The following is an 18,580-nucleotide window of genomic DNA, read 5'->3' as shown; positions in this document are numbered from 1 at the left end:
AATCAGCGCTCAAAAATCAATTGCCTTTGAATACACAAATAATGCCACCGCTGAGAAAGAACAGAAATATCACTACCATTTGGAGTAGCTACTACAAATCTATATACCTTTGAATAAATTTAACCAAGGATGTGAAATTTATAAAATTTTAAAGAAAGAAATAGAAGAAGTAAAAATTTGAAAAAACCACCTGTGTTCTTGGAATGGAAGAATGAATGTCATCAAGATGTCCATTCACAAAAAATAGTTTACAGTTTCAATGAGATTCCAATAAAAATACCAAGGACATTTTCTCATATCTAAAAAAGTAATGCTAAAATCCATATGTTAGCACAGGGACACCAAATAGCAAACACAATCTTAAACAGCAAAAACAAAGCTGCAAGCATCACAAGACCAGATTTTAAGACATTCTATGGGCCAGTTACAGTCAAAACAGCCTGGTAACTGAGATACATGAAGTTTGCTCTCTTTATTTTAATAAATTTTTTTCAAATGATTACCCCATGGCAGTGAATGGACTGATTACACACTCACTAACATAATGAGAAGATTTTAAAGAACTAAACAAGCTGAAGTCAGTGTTCAAGTGTTCATAAAGGACAATTAAAAATGCACAGCATTGATTCTTGGGAAAAATGGGAACTAATGCTGAAATATGTATTGCTGAATTAGAATAGAAAATACATACTTAAATAAAAGTCTCTAAAATGTTTACTAGAATTTGGTGTACAACAATTGTGGTTTCAGATTAATTAAGATGGCTTTCAATAAATGTTAAAGGAAATGGGCTAGCCACCTAGAAAGAGGAGGTGTTTAAACCACACAGTTGAGGCAGGTAAAATAACACACAGCTTGAATAAATCATAAAATACTATGTTTCAGTGAGGTAAAGCCACTTCAAATGTGCCAGTAAATCCAACAGACTCAAAGACTGAAATATTTAAATTCACAGAAGTAAACATTTTAACACACAATGCATCATAAGGAATTTTTTTGCAGCTGCTTTGAATTTTATTTGCGAAAGTCAGAAGCTTAACAGTATCAAAAGGGCACACAGGCGGGGGCTGGGGGCTGGGCGGCGCTGGAGGCAGCTCTACTTGGTGGAAGGCTGCTTCGACTTCCCGGCTTCCGAGTGCCGATCTAGGCTCGGGCCTCGGAGGTGACAGGGATGGTGATCTCCGTGACTGCGTGGCCGGCTTGGGCAGCGGCACTTCCATGGTGAGCGTGAAGGACCCTTATGGGGGAGAGGGACAAGAAACTAGGCCTGGGCAGATATCAGGGGCTTCTTAAGAGGTTAGATGTTCCCCAGGGTCCAGCGGGCACGTTCTCTGGGAAGGAAAAGTCTATCCCCTTTAGAGAACCTCTAGGCATGCCCAGAGCAGAGCTGCCACTCCCCTTCGGAGAGTCTCAGTACTCTCCTCAGCATTCTCCTCAGCTGGTTCCCTCAGCACTCTCCTCAGCATTCTCTTCAGCTGGTTCCCTCAGCACTCTCCTCAGCATTCTCTTCAGCTGGTTCCCTCAGCACTCTCCTCAGCACTCTCCGGTATGCTAATTGTCCCTCCGAACCGGCCAATCCCATATGCTAATTTGTTGACTATATAACCTGTGTGAAACTGCCGCTCGGGGCTCCTCACCGCCTTAGGTGGGGGCCCGTTTGCGCAAACGTACAATAAATACCTCGTGCTTTTTGCATCAACTGGTCTGGAGTCTGGATTTTTGGGCATCCTCTCGAGCAAGTGGGCATCTCTACAACTGAGAGGTCCAACATTTTGGCGCCCAACGTGGGGCTCGAGGTCGCCCTCAGACCCATTCTCTGCAGGACCAGTTGGAGGTATAATTAAGTGTTTTCTGTTTGTTGTTCTTCGTCTTGAGTATTCTGATTCTGACTGGAGTATTCTGACTGGCCAGTATCTGACCTGACTCTGTGGGACCAGTGGGGGAGGCAGGCGTGCCCAGCAACCCCTGGTCCGTTCCCCGGAGGACGCTCCGGGTTATGAGGGGAAACCCTCGGTCCGTTCCCCCGGAAGACGCACCCGGGGTGGTCTGGGTGGTCTGGAGGTGGGTCGGAGACCAAGTCTCCCTCCTTCCCGGGGAGGGCTGGTCAGGCAGCCGCTCCCAAAACTAGCGCAATAGCGTTTGATTTGTTTTAGCCATGTGGTTTGTCTTGCTTATTGTATATGTCTGTGCATTGGCTGTTCTTTTTGTTTGGGTTGAAATCCTTGCACACATGGGTCAACAAATAACCACCCCTTTAAGTCTCACTTTAGATCACTGGAAGGACGTTTGAGAACGCGCGCGCCACCTCTCAGTGGAGATTAAAAGGAAACAATGGGCAAAATTCTGTTCCTCAGAGTGGCCGGCCTTCGAGGTCGGCTGGCCAAGGAACAGCACTTTTAACCTCGATATTATTTTACAGATTAAGGCACGGGTCTTTCAGCCAGGATCAAATGGACACCCTGATCAGGTGCCCTACATTACTACGTGGGAGGATCTTTCACGTAATCCCCCTCCCTGGGTAGAACCCTTCTCCTTCCCGACGGAGCCCATACGGACCCCGTTACCCCCTCCTCCTATCCCGGTTGTGCCAACCTCCTCCCTATACCCTCTGAAGGAGATTCGAGATCCAAAACCTGACAAGCCACCGGTTCTTCTGGCTGATCAGGACTTTCTGTTCTTTGACTCTCCCCCACCCTATCTTCCCGGCCAGCCTGCTCCCCCGCAGGAACTCACACAACAACCAGAGCGGGATGTGCAACCTTCTGCACCATCCCCTGATTCCACGAGGGCAGGGGAAGAAGTCTCAGCGCCTTCCCCGCCCTCCAGCCACCTGCGCCTCCGTCGGGGGTAAGCAGGGGGCTCGGGAAACGTTTGGACTTCACAGGCTTTTCCTCTTCGCTCGGTGGCTGGCCAGATGCAGTACTGGCCATTTTCTGCTTCCGATCTTTACAATTGGAAAACCCATAACCCCTCTTTCTCTCAGGACCCCCAGGCTCTGACTGGGCTGATCGAGTCAATTTTATTGACTCATCAGCCCACCTGGGATGATTGTCAGCAGCTTCTGCAGACCCTCCTCACTACTGAGGAAAAGCAGCGTGTCTACCTTGAGGCACGGAAAAACGTCCCTGGAGCAGATGGCCGACCGACCCTACTGCTAAACAAAATCGAGGAGGCGTTTCCCTCAACTCGTCCTGATTGGGACTACACCACCATTGCTGGTAGGGAGCGACTTCGTCTTTACCACCAGATTCTCTTTGCGGGTCTCAGAGGGGCTGGAAAGCGCCCCACCAATTTGGCCAAGGTACGTGCAGTAGTACAGGGGGCTGAGGAAACGCCGGCAGGCTTCCTAGAAAGATTAATGGAAGCCTACCGTATGTACACCCCGTTTGACCCCCTGGCAGAGGACCGGCAGGGAGATGTAATCATGTCCTTTATAGGACAGTCAGCGCCGGACATCCGCAATAAATTGCAGCGGCTAGAGGGGCTTCAGGGGTATACTATACAAGATTTAATAAAGGAGGCAGAAAAGATTTACAACAAAAGGGAGACCCGAGAGGAGAAGGAGGAAAGGATCCGCAAGGAGCAGGAGGAAAGGGAAGACAGAAGAGACAAAAGACGTAATCGAGAGCTTAGTAGAATTTTGGCCACCGTAGTGCAGGATATAGAAAGGAGTAGACCAGGACAGAATAGGGACTTGGGAGACAAATGAAAGCCTCGGGTGGAAAAAGATCAATGTGCCTATTGTAAAGGAAGAGGACACTGGGTCAAAGACTGCCCGAAGAAAACACAGGGACCAAAGAGGAGACCAGTTCCAATCCTGTCCCTGGAAGAAGACGACTAGGTGAGTCAGGGCCAGGAGCCCCTCCCCCTGAGCCCAGGATAACCCTTGAAGTGGGGGGCAGACCGGTAACCTTCCTGATTGACACGGGAGCCCAGCACTCGGTACTGACTTCAGAAAAAGGGCCTTTAAGCTCACAGATTTTCCTCAGGCCTGGGCAGAGACTGTGGGAATAGGGCTGGCCGTCAACCGGCCTCCCTTGATCATAGATCTGAAGCCCATGGCCATTCCCGTATCAGTTCGTCAATATCCGATGGGCAAGGAAGCTAAGGAAGGTATCCGGCCACATATCCGGAGACTGTTACACCTAGGCATTTTAAAAACCTTGTCGTTCACCTTGGAACACCCCCCTACTACCAGTAAAGAAGCCTGGTACGGGTGACTACCGCCCGGTACAGGACTTGCGGGAGGTTAACAGGAGAATGGAGGATATGCATCCCACAGTGCCCAACCCCTACAATCTGCTAAGTACCTTGCCTCCGACCCACGTATGGTACACTGTGTTAGATTTAAAAGATGCATTCTTTTGTTTAAGACTGAGCCCTCAGAGCCAATCCATCTTTGCTTTTGAGTGGAAAGACCCAGAGACCGGGTTTTCAGGACAACTCACCTGGACAAGGTTGCCTCAAGGATTTAAAAACTCGCCTACCTTGTTTGATGAAGCTCTGCACCTAGATTTGGCCGACTTCCGAGTCAACCATCCGGACCTGGTCCTCCTGCAATATGTGGACGACCTCCTCCTTGCCGCTGAAACTGAGCAGAGCTGCCACTCTCCTCAGCATTCTCCTCAGCAATTCATTGCCCCGGGCACCAACAAGGAGACGACCCCGTAGCAAGGGGAAACAGGATGGCAGACGAGGCCGCTAGGGCGGCAGCCCTGAGCCAACAGGTGCTCCCGCTAAAGACAATTGAGCCCACCCAAGTATCGAGGGAACCACCTTTCCTCTATTCGGACCAAGACTTAGATACGATTCAGCGGCTCGGTGCAGAGTATGATGAACAAATAAGGGTTTGGAGGCTCGGAGAGAAAATAGTCCTGCCACACCAATTGGCTAAAGAAATAATTACCAGCCTCCATCAATGGACTCATTTGGGACACAAAAAGCTAAAAGCAGCCTTACAGGAAGATAGGCAGTCTTACTACATCCCCGGACTTGACTCTTTAGCCCAGCAGGTGACTGAATCCTGTGTTCCGTGTGCCAAGGTAAATGCCAGACATCTCAAGCTCCCGGAGGGAGCTAGGGTAAGAGGAGACCGACCAGGAATCAACTGGGAGGTCGATTTCACTGAGATAAGGCCGGGCAGTTATGGGAATAAGTATCTTCTAGTTTTTGTAGACACCTTCTCCGGATGGACTGAGGCATTCCCCACAAAACGGGAAACCGCCCAGGTGGTCGTCAAGAAGATCATAGAGGAGATCTTCCCCCGGTTCGGCTTGCCTAAGGTAATCGGGTCCAACAATGGCCCAGCGTTTGTCTCCCAGGTAAGTCAGTTGGTGGCCAAAGCATTAGGCATAAATTGGAAATTGCACTGTGCCTATAGACCCCAAAGTTCAGGACAGGTAGAAAAAATGAACAGAACAATTAAAGAGACCTTGACCAAATTAGCGTTGGAGACTGGCGTTAAAGACTGGGTCCAACTCCTCCCTATGGTGTTGTTCCGGGTCCGAAACACGCCCTCTCATTGCGGGCTGACACCATATGAAATCCTTTATGGAGGGCCCCCACCAGTAGCAGGCTTGCTTGACCTTGCCAGTGACTCCGTTGCCGATGCCCCTAAGTTACAGGCCCGGTTGAGAGCACTCCAGATCATCCAGAACCAGGTCTGGAAACCTCTTGCAGCAGCCTACCAACCCGAGACGACAACCATCCCACATCCTTTCCAAATCGGTGATGCTGTGTTTGTCCGAAGGCACCAATCTAAGACTCTAGAGCCCCGGTGGAAAAGCCCCTTCACTGTGCTGTTGACAACTCCCACCGCTCTCAAGGTCGACGGAATCGCTGCTTGGGTCCACGCCTCACACGTGAAGTGAGCACCACCTCCCCAGGGCCCCGAGGATCCGGATAGACCAGCCAAATGGAAGCTCCAGCGCACTCAGAACCCATTCAAGCTAAGACTTTTAAAAACTGTTTAATATTTATGATGTTCCTGGCCTTTCCCCATTGTTTTTCCAATCCCCATGCTCCACAATTGTTAACGTGGAACCCAACCCAGTCCAGCAAGAACAGAGTTTCCTCCCTCCAGTGAGGCAGGTTCTCCCCAGGCCGGTCCAATAGATTTTAGGATTAAAATCTTTGCAAAAAGAAAAGGAGGGAATGAAGGACCCTTATGGGGGAGAGGGACAAGAAACTAGGCCTGGGCAGATATCAGGGGCTTCTTAAGAGGTTAGATGTTCCCCAGGGTCCAGCGGGCACGTTCTCTGGGAAGGAAAAGTCTATCCCCTTTAGAGAACCTCTAGGCATGCCCAGAGCAGAGCTGCCACTCCCCTTCGGAGAGTCTCAGTACTCTCCTCAGCATTCTCCTCAGCTGGTTCCCTCAGCACTCTCCTCAGCATTCTCTTCAGCTGGTTCCCTCAGCACTCTCCTCAGCATTCTCTTCAGCTGGTTCCCTCAGCACTCTCCTCAGCACTCTCCGGTATGCTAATTGTCCCTCCAAACCGGCCAATCCCATATGCTAATTTGTTGACTATATAACCTGTGTGAAACTGCCGCTCGGGGCTCCTCACCGCCTTAGGTGGGGGCCCGTTTGCGCAAACGTACAATAAATACCTCGTGCTTTTTGCATCAACTGGTCTGGAGTCTGGATTTTTGGGCGTCCTCTCGAGCAAGTGGGCATCTCTACAACTGAGAGGTCCAACAAGCGCACCCTCAGGGGACAGCGAGGAGGAGACCAGCGTCGGGTCCACGCTGGGGAAGCGTGTACTTCGGGGTGGAACAGCGCATGATGTAGCCGTGCTCCTGTCGCTCTTAGTGTTTGCCCGTGATCTCCACCACGCGCTGTCCTAGGTCTTGACTGTCAGCTCCCGGGGCAAAGTGGTTCCCATCCAGGGACATGCGCCAGCGGTCGGCCCTGTGCCAGATCTCTGAGAAGCCGCTGCTGAGCTGCCTGCTGAGCACAGGGCTGTGGGCGGGCGCGGCCTCCGCGGAGGGCAGGGGCCTCACATAGTCTGGCAAACCGCTGGTGCTGAACCACTGCGCCCACTCCTCGGGCAGCCGTGGCAGCCCAAGGCCACAGGCCACCCTATGTGCCCTTTTGATACTGTTAAGCTTCTGGTTTCCGCAAATAAAGTTCAAAGCAGCTGCAAAAAAAAAATCTTAAATATTTATAAGATATGAATCATACAGTTGGGTGAAATTACATAAGAAACTGCTACAAATCAATATAAAATTCTAAAAACCAAACAGAAAAAAATGGACAAGAATATGTATATACATCATATGTATGACTGTTTAAAGAAAAGGACAAACATCTTTAGATTTATGAACAGAAAGTCAATCTCACTTGCAGAAATAAAAAACCAAAAAAAATAGCAATCATCATTTTTACTTGTCATATTGGTAAATTTCCTAAAAATCTGAAAAGATCACGTTGGCAAGGCTGACTGGAGAAACAAATCATTGTAAGCAAACCCAGCAAACTGGAGTAGCCAGTTCCAATGATCACATCTACAAAAGGCAGTATGACTTTGTGCATCAGAATTATGAATGCTTATGCTCCTTAACTCAGCAATTTTAGTTCTAGTAATTTAATCTGGAGGTTTACTTCACCTCTGTGAATGGGCATATGTCAATGGTATCTATTACAGCTTGAGTTGTTCTAAAAATAAAGATTGGATTAAGCAGCTAGTTAAAAACTTAAAACATCTGTAGGTTAGACCATGGTTTCCCCCCCAAAAAAACAAGGAAGCACTAAAGGCAATGATATTCTGAGGGCATGAGCACCATGTATTATAACTTTTGGAAAATTATTACCTTTTAATTACATAAATAAATAAAGGAACTACAAGCCACAATAAAATTATTATGTGATACTATAGAAAAGCAAGCTTGTACAATTTGAAAGAAATAGAACAAAATTTCTACGGATGAAATATAGTCAATTAAATAGAAAATTACTGAATAGATTAGATAGGACAGTGCACAGAGCTGAACAGAGAATTGGGCCAGTACAAGATGCATCTGAAGAAATTATATAGAATATACCAAAGATAAAGATTCTCCCTTAGTGACCTTTTGAGTTGTTTCTATTTTGAAAAAAATGGTGGTTTTAAGTAGTTCTACAATTATGAATAAGCTATGAACCTTCCAGTTAGGTCTGTAAGTAGACTCAGACCTCTACTTCTCTGCATACACCTAGGAGTCTCATGAAGTAAGCCTGTGTTTAATGTTACTAGAAACTGCCAAAGAGTTTTTCTGTTCATGCTAATAGACTAAGAATAACAGGATCTCTACATTTAGGAATAGGAAGGGAAATACAACAACATGCCCTGTGCATCACACTCAGTAATGAAGCATGGGGAATATGAGGCACTTCAAAGCGCTTCATGGGAAAACAGAATTAAAAGATCTGTTGATCTGGTGCTAACATTTCTTGAAATCCATAAATAATACTTGCATAGTATGCACTTTACATGAACTTTTTGACAGCCTGCCATTTTCGCTTTAAAGGAAAGACACAGAAAAAAATGACCACTATCATAATATTTATACAATATTGCCTCAAGAAGCTTTACAAATAGAATAATACATGATATAAAGAATAGAAATTATAAAAAGTATATTTGCAAATTAATATACAAATAAGGTTAATATACAAAACAATTATATGCCTATACAACAAACAATCAGCTAGAAAATGCATTTTAATACAATCCCACTTACAGTAATGATAAGAACTATGAGGTACCTCATAAGAGATTTATGAGAAAATCTTTCTGGAAAATATCATTACAAACCATTTCAGTAGGACATAAAAGAAGATGGAAACAAATGGAGAAATTTAGTACATTCATGGGGAAAATATAGCAATTAATTAATCTATACTCAATAAATTTAATGTAATTCTAATTAGAATCCCACAAGGATTTCTGAAAGATGTTGATAAGCTCATTAAAACTGCAAAACTAAGCAGGACACTAAGTATAAGGAGAGAGATCAAGGTCTTACAGACCCTTGTTCTAGTATCATTACAGAAATTAGGGCCATGTGGTGTACTGGAGGGTTACAGAATTCTTTCCTGAGACAGAATAGGATGCTCAGAAAGAGCCCAGGTACATACAGGGACTTGGTACATGACAAAGAGGCTATTAAACTTTCAGTGGGGACTGTGCCAAAATATATTTTACTTGAAACTAAGCTTCTAGATATAACTTCAAATTTTCAGAAAATATGAGGTTAACCTATCATTAATTGATAACATTAGGAAATACTCAGGCAAAACACAATATGATACATTCTACAAAGGTATAAATTTTGGCCCTTAAAAAATTAAAACATCATATTTGTGACAATGGAGAAAATCTATTTGGAAATTACTGCTAGTGTTTCATGTGTAATAATAATATTGTGTTTATATGAGGCTTATCCATTTAATATGCATAGTGATATACTGAGGTGTGATGTGTATGATGCTTACAATTTATTTGCAAATAGTTCAGCCAAAAATGTGCCCACATTCCAATTGATGCACAGCAAAATGTTAGAAATTACTAAATCTACAGGGCTTATATGCAGAATGTCAGTGTATGCTATTTGGTTTCTATGTATTAAATGTTCATAATAAAAATTGGAAAAATAAGGGGGGAACATTATTAACTCAACAAATATTTCTGAGAAAATCAAGTGTTCTTAAAAAATCATATTCCTATTTCACATTTTAGGAAAAAATAAGAAGAAAAAAGTATAGGTATCTATAGAAGAAAAAACATCTATATTTTCTCAGATTCAGACAATTTCTTAAGGCACACAATACAAGTCATGAGAGAAAGATGGGATTGATTATACTAAATTTTTTAAAAATGTAAGTAAAAACACCAAAAACAGATAAACAGAAAAATTAGAGTAATTAGGAGATGCAACATGAAAAGATTAATATCCCAAGAAGCCCATACATACCAGTAAAAAAAGTAGAAAAACATACATGAGACTAACAAAAACCCTCATCTTCAGAGAGCAAGATCAGCATACCATAAGCATATTCCAAGATATGTGATCTTGAAAATACCACCTGAAACAGGACACTCTATCACACATAGGTTGGCAAAGCATAGGAATAAATGCAAATATGGTAACAGTTTGAAGGAACTGAAATTCATATATAATTTCGGTGATCTAGCTTTTCTGAAATAAAATTTGACAATTGTTGTAATGCTGAAAACTGGCATACAAAAACACTTAAAATTTTCAATTCCAGAAGTTTCCTTTCACAACACAAATCTGTTCATTGCAATACTATTTATAACTGCAAATATTAGAAACCACTCTCAAATCAGTCAATACAGACAGAACACCTAATCTAGGTCTATTCATACAATAGGATAAGACACAGCAGTAAAAACAAATGATCTTGATTTCATAGAAACATATATTTAGAAAATTTAATTCTAATAACAAAATCAACAGCTACACAGTGACTCCCAAAGAACCCTCCTTGCTGGTGTTTAGGTTTTCTAGTTACTTCCCACATGCAAAATATTTGCCCAGTGGAGCCAACAGAATATGGCAAAAGTGGTGGCTGTCACTTCCAAGATTTGATTATAATAAAATGATAGCTTCTGCATTTGGTGCTCAGTTGCACTGTCTCTGAGATGACTTGCTATGTGATGACCAAGTGCCCTGTTTTGAAGATATCCAGGCAGTTGTGCTGATGATCACTTGATGAGGAATGGAGCATTTCTACCAGCCAGTAAGTTAGTAAATAGAAGTGATCTCTGTAGACCCAGGGCCAGAGTCAACCATTCAACCATTGCAGCCACTCATCCATCCCTAACTCTCAGGAACAGCACAGGGTGGCAAACAGCTGCTATGTTTTGGGGAACACTGCTACACAGCAACAAATAATTAATACAGGGCTGGCGCCGTGGCTTAACAGGCTAATCCTCTGCCTTGTGGCACCAGCACACCAGGTTCCAGTCCCGGTCGGGGCACTGGATTCTATCCCGGTTGCCCCTCTTCCAAGCCAGCTCTCTGCTATGGCCTGGGAAGGCAGTGGAGGATGGCCCAAGTCCTGGGGCCCTGCACCTGCATGGGAGACAAGGAGAAGCACCTGGCTCCTGGCTTTAGATCGGTGTGGTGCACTGGCCACAGCGGCAATTGGAGGGTGAACCAATGGCAAAAAGGAAGACCTTTCTTTCTGTCTCTCTCTCTCACTATCCACTCTGCCTGTCAAAAATAAATAAATAAATAAATAAATAAATAAATAAATAAATAAATAAATAAATAATACAAGTTAGTTATGCCTATTTAGTAAAATTAAACATGCACAGTAATTATGAGGACGTATGGCTATTTCAGGATGAAATGTAACTCTGGGGAAACAGGTGATGCTTTGCTTTTTTCAAATAATTATTATTTGAAAGGAAGGAAAACACACACACAGAGAGAGAGAGAGAGAGAGCACTTCCACACAGTTGTTCATTCCCCAAACACAGTAATAGCAAGGGCTGGGCCAGCCTGGAGACAGGAGCAGAATTTCAACAAAGTCTTCCACATCAGTAGCAATTACTAAAATACACAAGCCATAGTCTGCTACTTTCCAAGGTACATCAGCAGAAAACTGGATCAAAAGCAGAGCATCTGGGGTTTGAATTGGCACTCTGATAAGGATGCTGTATTGAAAGCAGAAGCTTAACATGCTGTGCCACAATGCCAGCATTAGTTGTTTTTTGTTTTCATGAGAAAGCTTCATTTTTCTTAATTTTGTAAAGATCAATTTACTTATGAGAAAGGGCCCTATGCTGTGGAGTAGTAGATTAAGCCTCTGGCTGCAGCACCAACATGGGCACTAGTTCAAATCCCAGCTGCCCCTCTTCTGATCAAGCTCTCTGAATAATGGCCTGAGAAGGCAGTGGAAGATGGCCCAAGTGCTTGGGCCCCTGCACCCAGGTGGAAGACCTGAAGAAACTCCTGAATCCTGGTTTCAAATAGGCCCAGCTCCAGCTGTTGCAGCCCTAAAAGACAAATGCCACACAATCTCAATTGTGTGTGGAATCTAAGAAAATCACAATCACAGAAAAGAGTGGTGGTTGTCAGGGGATCAGAGCAAAGGAAATGGGAAAACATTTGCAGTTAGGAGATAAATTAATACAAGATCTTAAACACAGTATTTAAAAGAAAATTACATACTCACAACTTGCTATCTTATATATTCTTTAAAAATGTTACAATGCAAGGTGATGGATATGTCCTGATCATTTATTTCATCATGATTCGTGTATATGTACAAGAGAATTCCAAAAAGTTTTTGAAAAAATAAGATTAGAAGATAATTTGAATTTTCCATAATTTTTGAAAATCCTTTCACATATAAAACATCAGGTTTCGTATCTTGAATATACACAAATTCTGTTAGTTATATTCCAACAATCTTGAAAAAATTAAAACAAGCAAAAAAAGAAGTGGGCTCATATATGAAAAGATAAATTCAAAATAACAGTAAACTAGACATATTTTCGGGATTGGAAAGGCTTTCTTGGAACAAAATTTTTAAAACACTCATAAATTTAAGTAGCCAAAATTTCTATTTTGAAAGTGTTAATACAGTCGACAGCCTGTCAAGGGAGCCTGTAAGGGTAAGATGATAGCCAAATGTCAAATTACAGGCCCTGCTGACTCTCTAAAACCTGGATGAAAACCCAGGGTCACACAACACTTCTGTTTTTATCTTACCTAATCTATGTTACTACGTTACTGGAAACAGAAAACAGAGACCCCTCTAGGAACAGCTAAGCAAAGAGGTCAGCATCCTGGACAAGACCTTGCTGCACACATATTTAGAAAACTGGGGGGAAATCAAGTCCTCACAGGGAAGGAAGGAGGAACCGAGGGCCGCATTAGGACAGCTCCAGGCCCGCATGAACCCAATACACGGAACCCACAGTCTCCCTAGTGACAGCTCAGGCCCCACTGCACACCTGGGAGACGCGGGGCTGCCGCTACACAGCTGCCCAGGGATGGCTCCAGGGATGGGAAGTCGCTGCGAGCAGGGAAGGCCCAGGGTGTCGGGGGTCTCCGGTGCCAGTCTCCCCCAACCCAGGGTCAGAGGGGACCAAGGAAAGTGCCGTACCTGCGGCAGTGTGGTGCCCACAGAGCCCAGAGATGACCTCCGGGAGGCCCGCATCCTCCTGGCCCTGCAGCAGCTCCAGTGGCTCCGCTTCCCCCTAGACACCCGGGCCCACACACTCACCGTGTCGTGGTGGTCAGCTTCCTAGGTGTCCAGTGTCGCTGCCCTCCAGCCCCTCGCCGTCCGTGAAGGTGGAAATCGGCGGATTCCGATTGGCTTGGGAGCCTCGCAGCAGCAGGGCCTTCTCCTAGGAACTGGCGTACCCGCAGAACTATAGGACAGACAACTATGACGTCAAGACTCCTGGATGTCACCTCCCTGATTGGACAGTTTGCATGACACATCACAAACGACGCAGCCAATCAGCATCCTCCATGGCTGGGATGCCCTAAGCTCAGGTTGTGTGGATGGAAACAGCAGGAGTGGAGGCCTGGGTCAGGTGGGAAACTGCTCCTCCTGGGCCCTGCTCCCGGCTGCAAGAGAGCCTCTCACCTCCCTGCTGCAGGAGGGCCTCTCACCTCCCTGCCGCCTCTGCTGGTGTCGCCCTGTGTCCCCCTGTCCTCCAGGGTGGATTCTTTCTGGAGCTTGTGGTGACCTGCTGCAGGTGAGCCAAAATGTTGTCTGTTGGCTTATGGGCCTTTCTTCTCCCTCGTATTTTTGCTCATTTTTCTATCGGGTCATTCGTATTACTTTTTATTTAAAATGCTTAAAAATATCATATTTAATCCTTTTGTTTTTCTTTTCTTTTGTCAGTATCTGTTTTCTACTCTGCCTGTTGATCTTTCCTATTTTCTATTTGTTTCTTGCTGGTAGTTGGTGATCTATTGGATTTTATATATTAATCTTCCCAGCAATCTGATAAGTTCATTCAGCAGTTGTATTTGTTTTTAGAATTTATGGACAATCTATTTTAATATCTCCAATATATTGACCATATATTGCTTAGAAATTTATTTTTGTTGTTTTCCTCCCCCCCCCCCCCCCCCCCCGCCGACTACTTTTCTGGTAAGAAGTTGGAGAGAGTGGAGGAAGCCTGTTCTAGGTTACTTCCAGGAAAAAAGGTTTCAGTGATCCTGTATTAATTGTGTTGTTTGTTATAGGATCCTTTTAAAGAATCTTTATTAGCAAGGAAACCATTGCTTTACTATACTGCTAGCAGGTTTTCTTTTTAACTAGATGTTGAATTATTAAAGTAATTTTCAATATTTCATCTAAATGATCACGCAATTTTCTTAAATTTATCAACTATCTGGAAAATTTACATGGCTTGTTTACCAAAGTTAACAGCTCTTGAATTTTTATTATATCTCCCTTATTAATTATGTTTTCATATGTGATTTCATTTATTTAATATTTACTAAGAATATATGTATCTGTTTATGAAAGGGATGCTTCATTTGTATTTCAGGTTCTGGTCAACTTGCATCCTCATCAATGTTATACTGGCTTTCCAAAAGAAATTTTAAAATAATCTCTGCTTATTTACATTATGAATACATTACGAATATGTGTGGGAAATGTATTTCTTTATTAAATATTAAGAATATTTTGTAATTCTAGATTTGAAATTTTTCTTCTATAACTTTTTTATTGGTTGGTTGGTAGTTTTCAAGTTGTGATTCAACTTGTTTGTTCTAAGTAGGATTTTTCCTATTTCATGTTATATTTCTGTCGTTGGGAATTTGGTTTTCAATATATAATGAATTTTGACTTCTATTCAAATTATACTCCTAAGACTATCACACATTTCTTCTAGCATCTTGAGAAGGATATATTATCTATAAAGAATTATTTTTAATTCTTAAAATTGGATATTAGTGTTACTTTCCATTTGTATTTATAATTACTTTTACTTGTATGTTAATTTTGTTAACATTTAAAAAATATATCCTGGATTGTGGTACTCAAAAACATATCATTTATATTTGTTATTATCATTTTGAATGCCTTTCTTCTACTTACTTTCAATTTCCTTTTTCTTTTTAATTCTTGATTAGGCAGTTACAATGATTGATTTTTACTTTCTTATTCTAACATTCATAAAAGGTTATAAATTTCCTGTAAGCATTGATTTATCTGCAGCCTATTTATTCCCTCATAAATTTCCAATCCCTATATGTGCAGAGCCTGGCCACCTCCAGTATCACCATTCCTATGTGACTATAGCCATCACAGGTACATGTATTTCCATTCTTGTGCCTGAAACACATCTGTTGTGATTGGTAAATCAATGCTTCAAACATTAGAGACAAATTCTTTACATCTTAAAGAGCAGGCAGTCACACCATATCAGCTACCATTTACATGTCTGCAAAATGGCTATGGTGCCTGCAAATATATTATGTTCTATACAAAATCCTGAAATAAATGTAGAGTTTTTTAAAAATACACATTCCAAGAATATTTGAAAAATTATTCTATATGTAAGTTTCCAGTTTTCTAGCACCAAAATAAACTTACGTATCAGTTTCATTTTCCACAAAAATTTTGAAGTCCTCATTGTTCATAATATGTATATATGAACTTATATGCTTATATTTTAATTTTTAAAAATCAAAAATATAATTTATTTTTCAAATAAATACATGAAAATTAAAAAAATGAAAAGTTATTGGAAGGTTTCCAGCTTGTGTTTTTATTTGTCACACATACTTTGAAGAGATCACTTGTTCTTGAGACTGGACAGTAGGATAGAAATGGTAAATGTTAAGACACAGAAAGGAGACAGTAGAAGTTCTGCAAGAGAGAGTAATGATGTCTTGAATCAGTCAGGTAGCATGAGAGAAATAGAGATCCTAACTTCACTCACAATATATTAGAAATATTTCATAAAACGTACTGAGTGATTCTATGTTAGAGAATGGCATACTTACATATGATTTCTATGTTTTGATTTTTGCGGGCTAAAAGATGGATTTATTAACATAATTACAGAAGGGAAAGCTTAAATCAAAACAAAGATTTAGTAAGGTGGTTAAGATTATTTAGGGTGGTAGGAAATTAGTAACATTGGTGAAATAAGGATTACAGATGAGTCAAAGTCTTTACAATACAGGGAGAATGTTTTCAAGATGAATGGTATGATATTTCCACTGCTTTTATTTGGAGGACAAAAAAATCTAAGAAAAGACACAAAATGCAATACAGACAGTTCTTACTTTATGATGCTTAAGCATTTTCCACTTTATGATGGTGAAAAAAGTGATTTATATTCAATAGAAGCCATACATAAAATTTTTAATTTTGTTCTTTTCTTAGGATAGCGGTCTGTGCTATGATACTCTCTTGTAGTGCTGGGCAATGACAGCAAGGCCAGCTCCCCACCAGCCATGAGATTACAAGGAAAAACACTGATCCTTTACAGTGTGCTATATTTTGGGGCTTTAAAGTACAGTGAGATTGTGTATTAGATAATTTTTATTTTAATTCATTTTTCCAAATTCTTACGTAAGTCACAACTAGTAAATCTACAAAAAGAGAAAACCTCTGTAGCCCAACTATTATAGGATGAGCTGCAGACTGGTTTTGCTGTTTCTTTTATTTTTTTTCCTCTTTTTTTTTTATTTTTGACAGGCAGAGTGGACAGTGAGAGAGAGAGAGAGAGACAGAGAGAAAGGTCTTCCTTTGCTGTTGGTTCACCCTCTAATGGCCGCCGTGGTAGTGCGCTGCAGCCGGCGCACCGCGCTGTTCCGATGGCAGGAGCCAGGTGCTTATCCTGGTCTCCCATGGGGTGCAGAGCCCAAACACTTGGGCCATCCTCCACTGCACTCCCTGGCCACAGCAGAGAGCTGGCCTGGAAGAGGGACAACCGGGACAGGATCGGTGCCCCGACCGGGACTAGAACCCGGTGTGCCGGCGCCGCAAGGCGGAGGATTAGCCTATTGAGCCACGGCGCCGGCCGGTTTTGCTGTTTCTGATGGGAAGTCCTGAAGACTTTGGGCATGTTGACTTTGAAAAGTGAATGCACACTGTACAAATCTATTCAAAGCATCATTGTTAGGAAAAGCATGGTTAGTTGAAGGGATCTGGGCCCACTTCATCATTGGAACACTCTCTCTGTAGGCTCACTAGCTTGCCCAGCATGGAGCCCCTATGGCTTGCCAGTATTTGCTGTGAGGAAACGGAGTTAAAAATGTAGTTCTATGAGGCCAGCGCTGTGACATAGTTGGTTAAGGCACCATCTGCAGTACTGGGATCTCATATGGGAATTTGAGCTGTGGCTGTTGCACTCACAATCCAGCTCCCTAGTAGTGTGCCTGAAGGGAATCCTGGTTAATTGCTTTGGCCTGGCCCATCCCTGGAACATTGCAGCCATTTGTGGATTGAACCAGAAGATGGAAGATATCTCTCTGCACCGTCCCCAATTCCCTAACGGCTTGTCCATGGATTCTTGCGAGTAAGGTGAACCATTTCCTTTTTCTATGCCATTACAACTATCACCATCCATCTTTGATTTCAGTTTGGAAGTCCTAGAGGCATTTTCCTGGGAAGCAGAACTATTTCCACCTTCCCCAGCCATCAGTGTCTATTGCTGCTTGTTCCTGGGGACCTTTGTGGTCAGCATGTCTCTGAAAGCTTCTGCTATGCAGAGCCTATGAGCAGCCTCTTGCTGACCTTGGTGGAGTCCATGGTTTCTTGTTGTTTCAGCTGCTCCATAAGGACCTTCACCACAAAAGCCTGCACATTTTTTTGTATTTAAAAAAAATCTTATTTAAGTTACCAAAGTTTCATGCATTTCCTATACAGGTTGAGAAAGTTAGTGATACACCCCACATTATCCTCTGTTGCCCCAATACCCCAACCCTTTTCCTTCCTTCCTCTGTTATTCCCACTCATAATTTTTACAGGATCTATTTTAAGTTTACTTTGTACTCATAAGTTTAATCCTACATTAAATAACGAGTTCAACAATTGGTGTAAAGATAAAACCTTCCTCAACAAAACACACGAGGGCTGTAAACAATCAGAAAATCTCAAAATAACCATTTAACTCCAGTGGATTATATTACAGGTACTATATTAGTTACCACAGTTCAGAGAAAACACAATATATCTGTCTTTTTGGCACTGGCTTATTTCATGACGTATAATGACTTCCAGTTGCATCTGCTTTGTTGCTAAAGACAGAATTTTTTTTTTTTACATCTGAACTCTATTCTATACTATAATTTCTTTATCCAATAAACACTGCTGCACATCTGGGTTGATTCCATGTCTTAGCTATTATGAATTGAGCTGTGATTAACATGTAGGTACAGATAACACTTTCAAATACTGATTAATTTTGTTTTGGGTAAATTCCCAGGAGAGGGATGGCCTCATCATATGCTAGATTTGTATTCAGATTTCTGAAGTATATACATACTGTCTTCCACAGTGGCTGAACCACTTTACCTTCCCATGAAAACTGGGTTAGGGTACATTTTTTATGCTGCATCCTCACCAGCATTTGTTGTTTATAGA

At 42.5% G+C, this 18,580-nt stretch overlaps 1 pseudogene; it reads right to left on the bottom strand.

The window, feature by feature from the left end:
• Window positions 1-1,096: 1,096 nt before the first annotated feature.
• On the bottom strand, window positions 1,097-12,910 carry LOC133754156 (heat shock protein beta-1-like; annotated as a pseudogene).
• Between the last annotated feature and the right edge of the window lie 5,670 nt (window positions 12,911-18,580).

Source organism: Lepus europaeus, chromosome Y (assembly GCF_033115175.1).
Source record: "Lepus europaeus isolate LE1 chromosome Y, mLepTim1.pri, whole genome shotgun sequence".
In the NCBI taxonomy this organism is placed as follows: Eukaryota; Metazoa; Chordata; class Mammalia; order Lagomorpha; family Leporidae; genus Lepus; species Lepus europaeus.
Note: the sequence above shows the minus strand (reverse complement) of the source record. Positions and strands in the feature narration are given on the sequence as shown.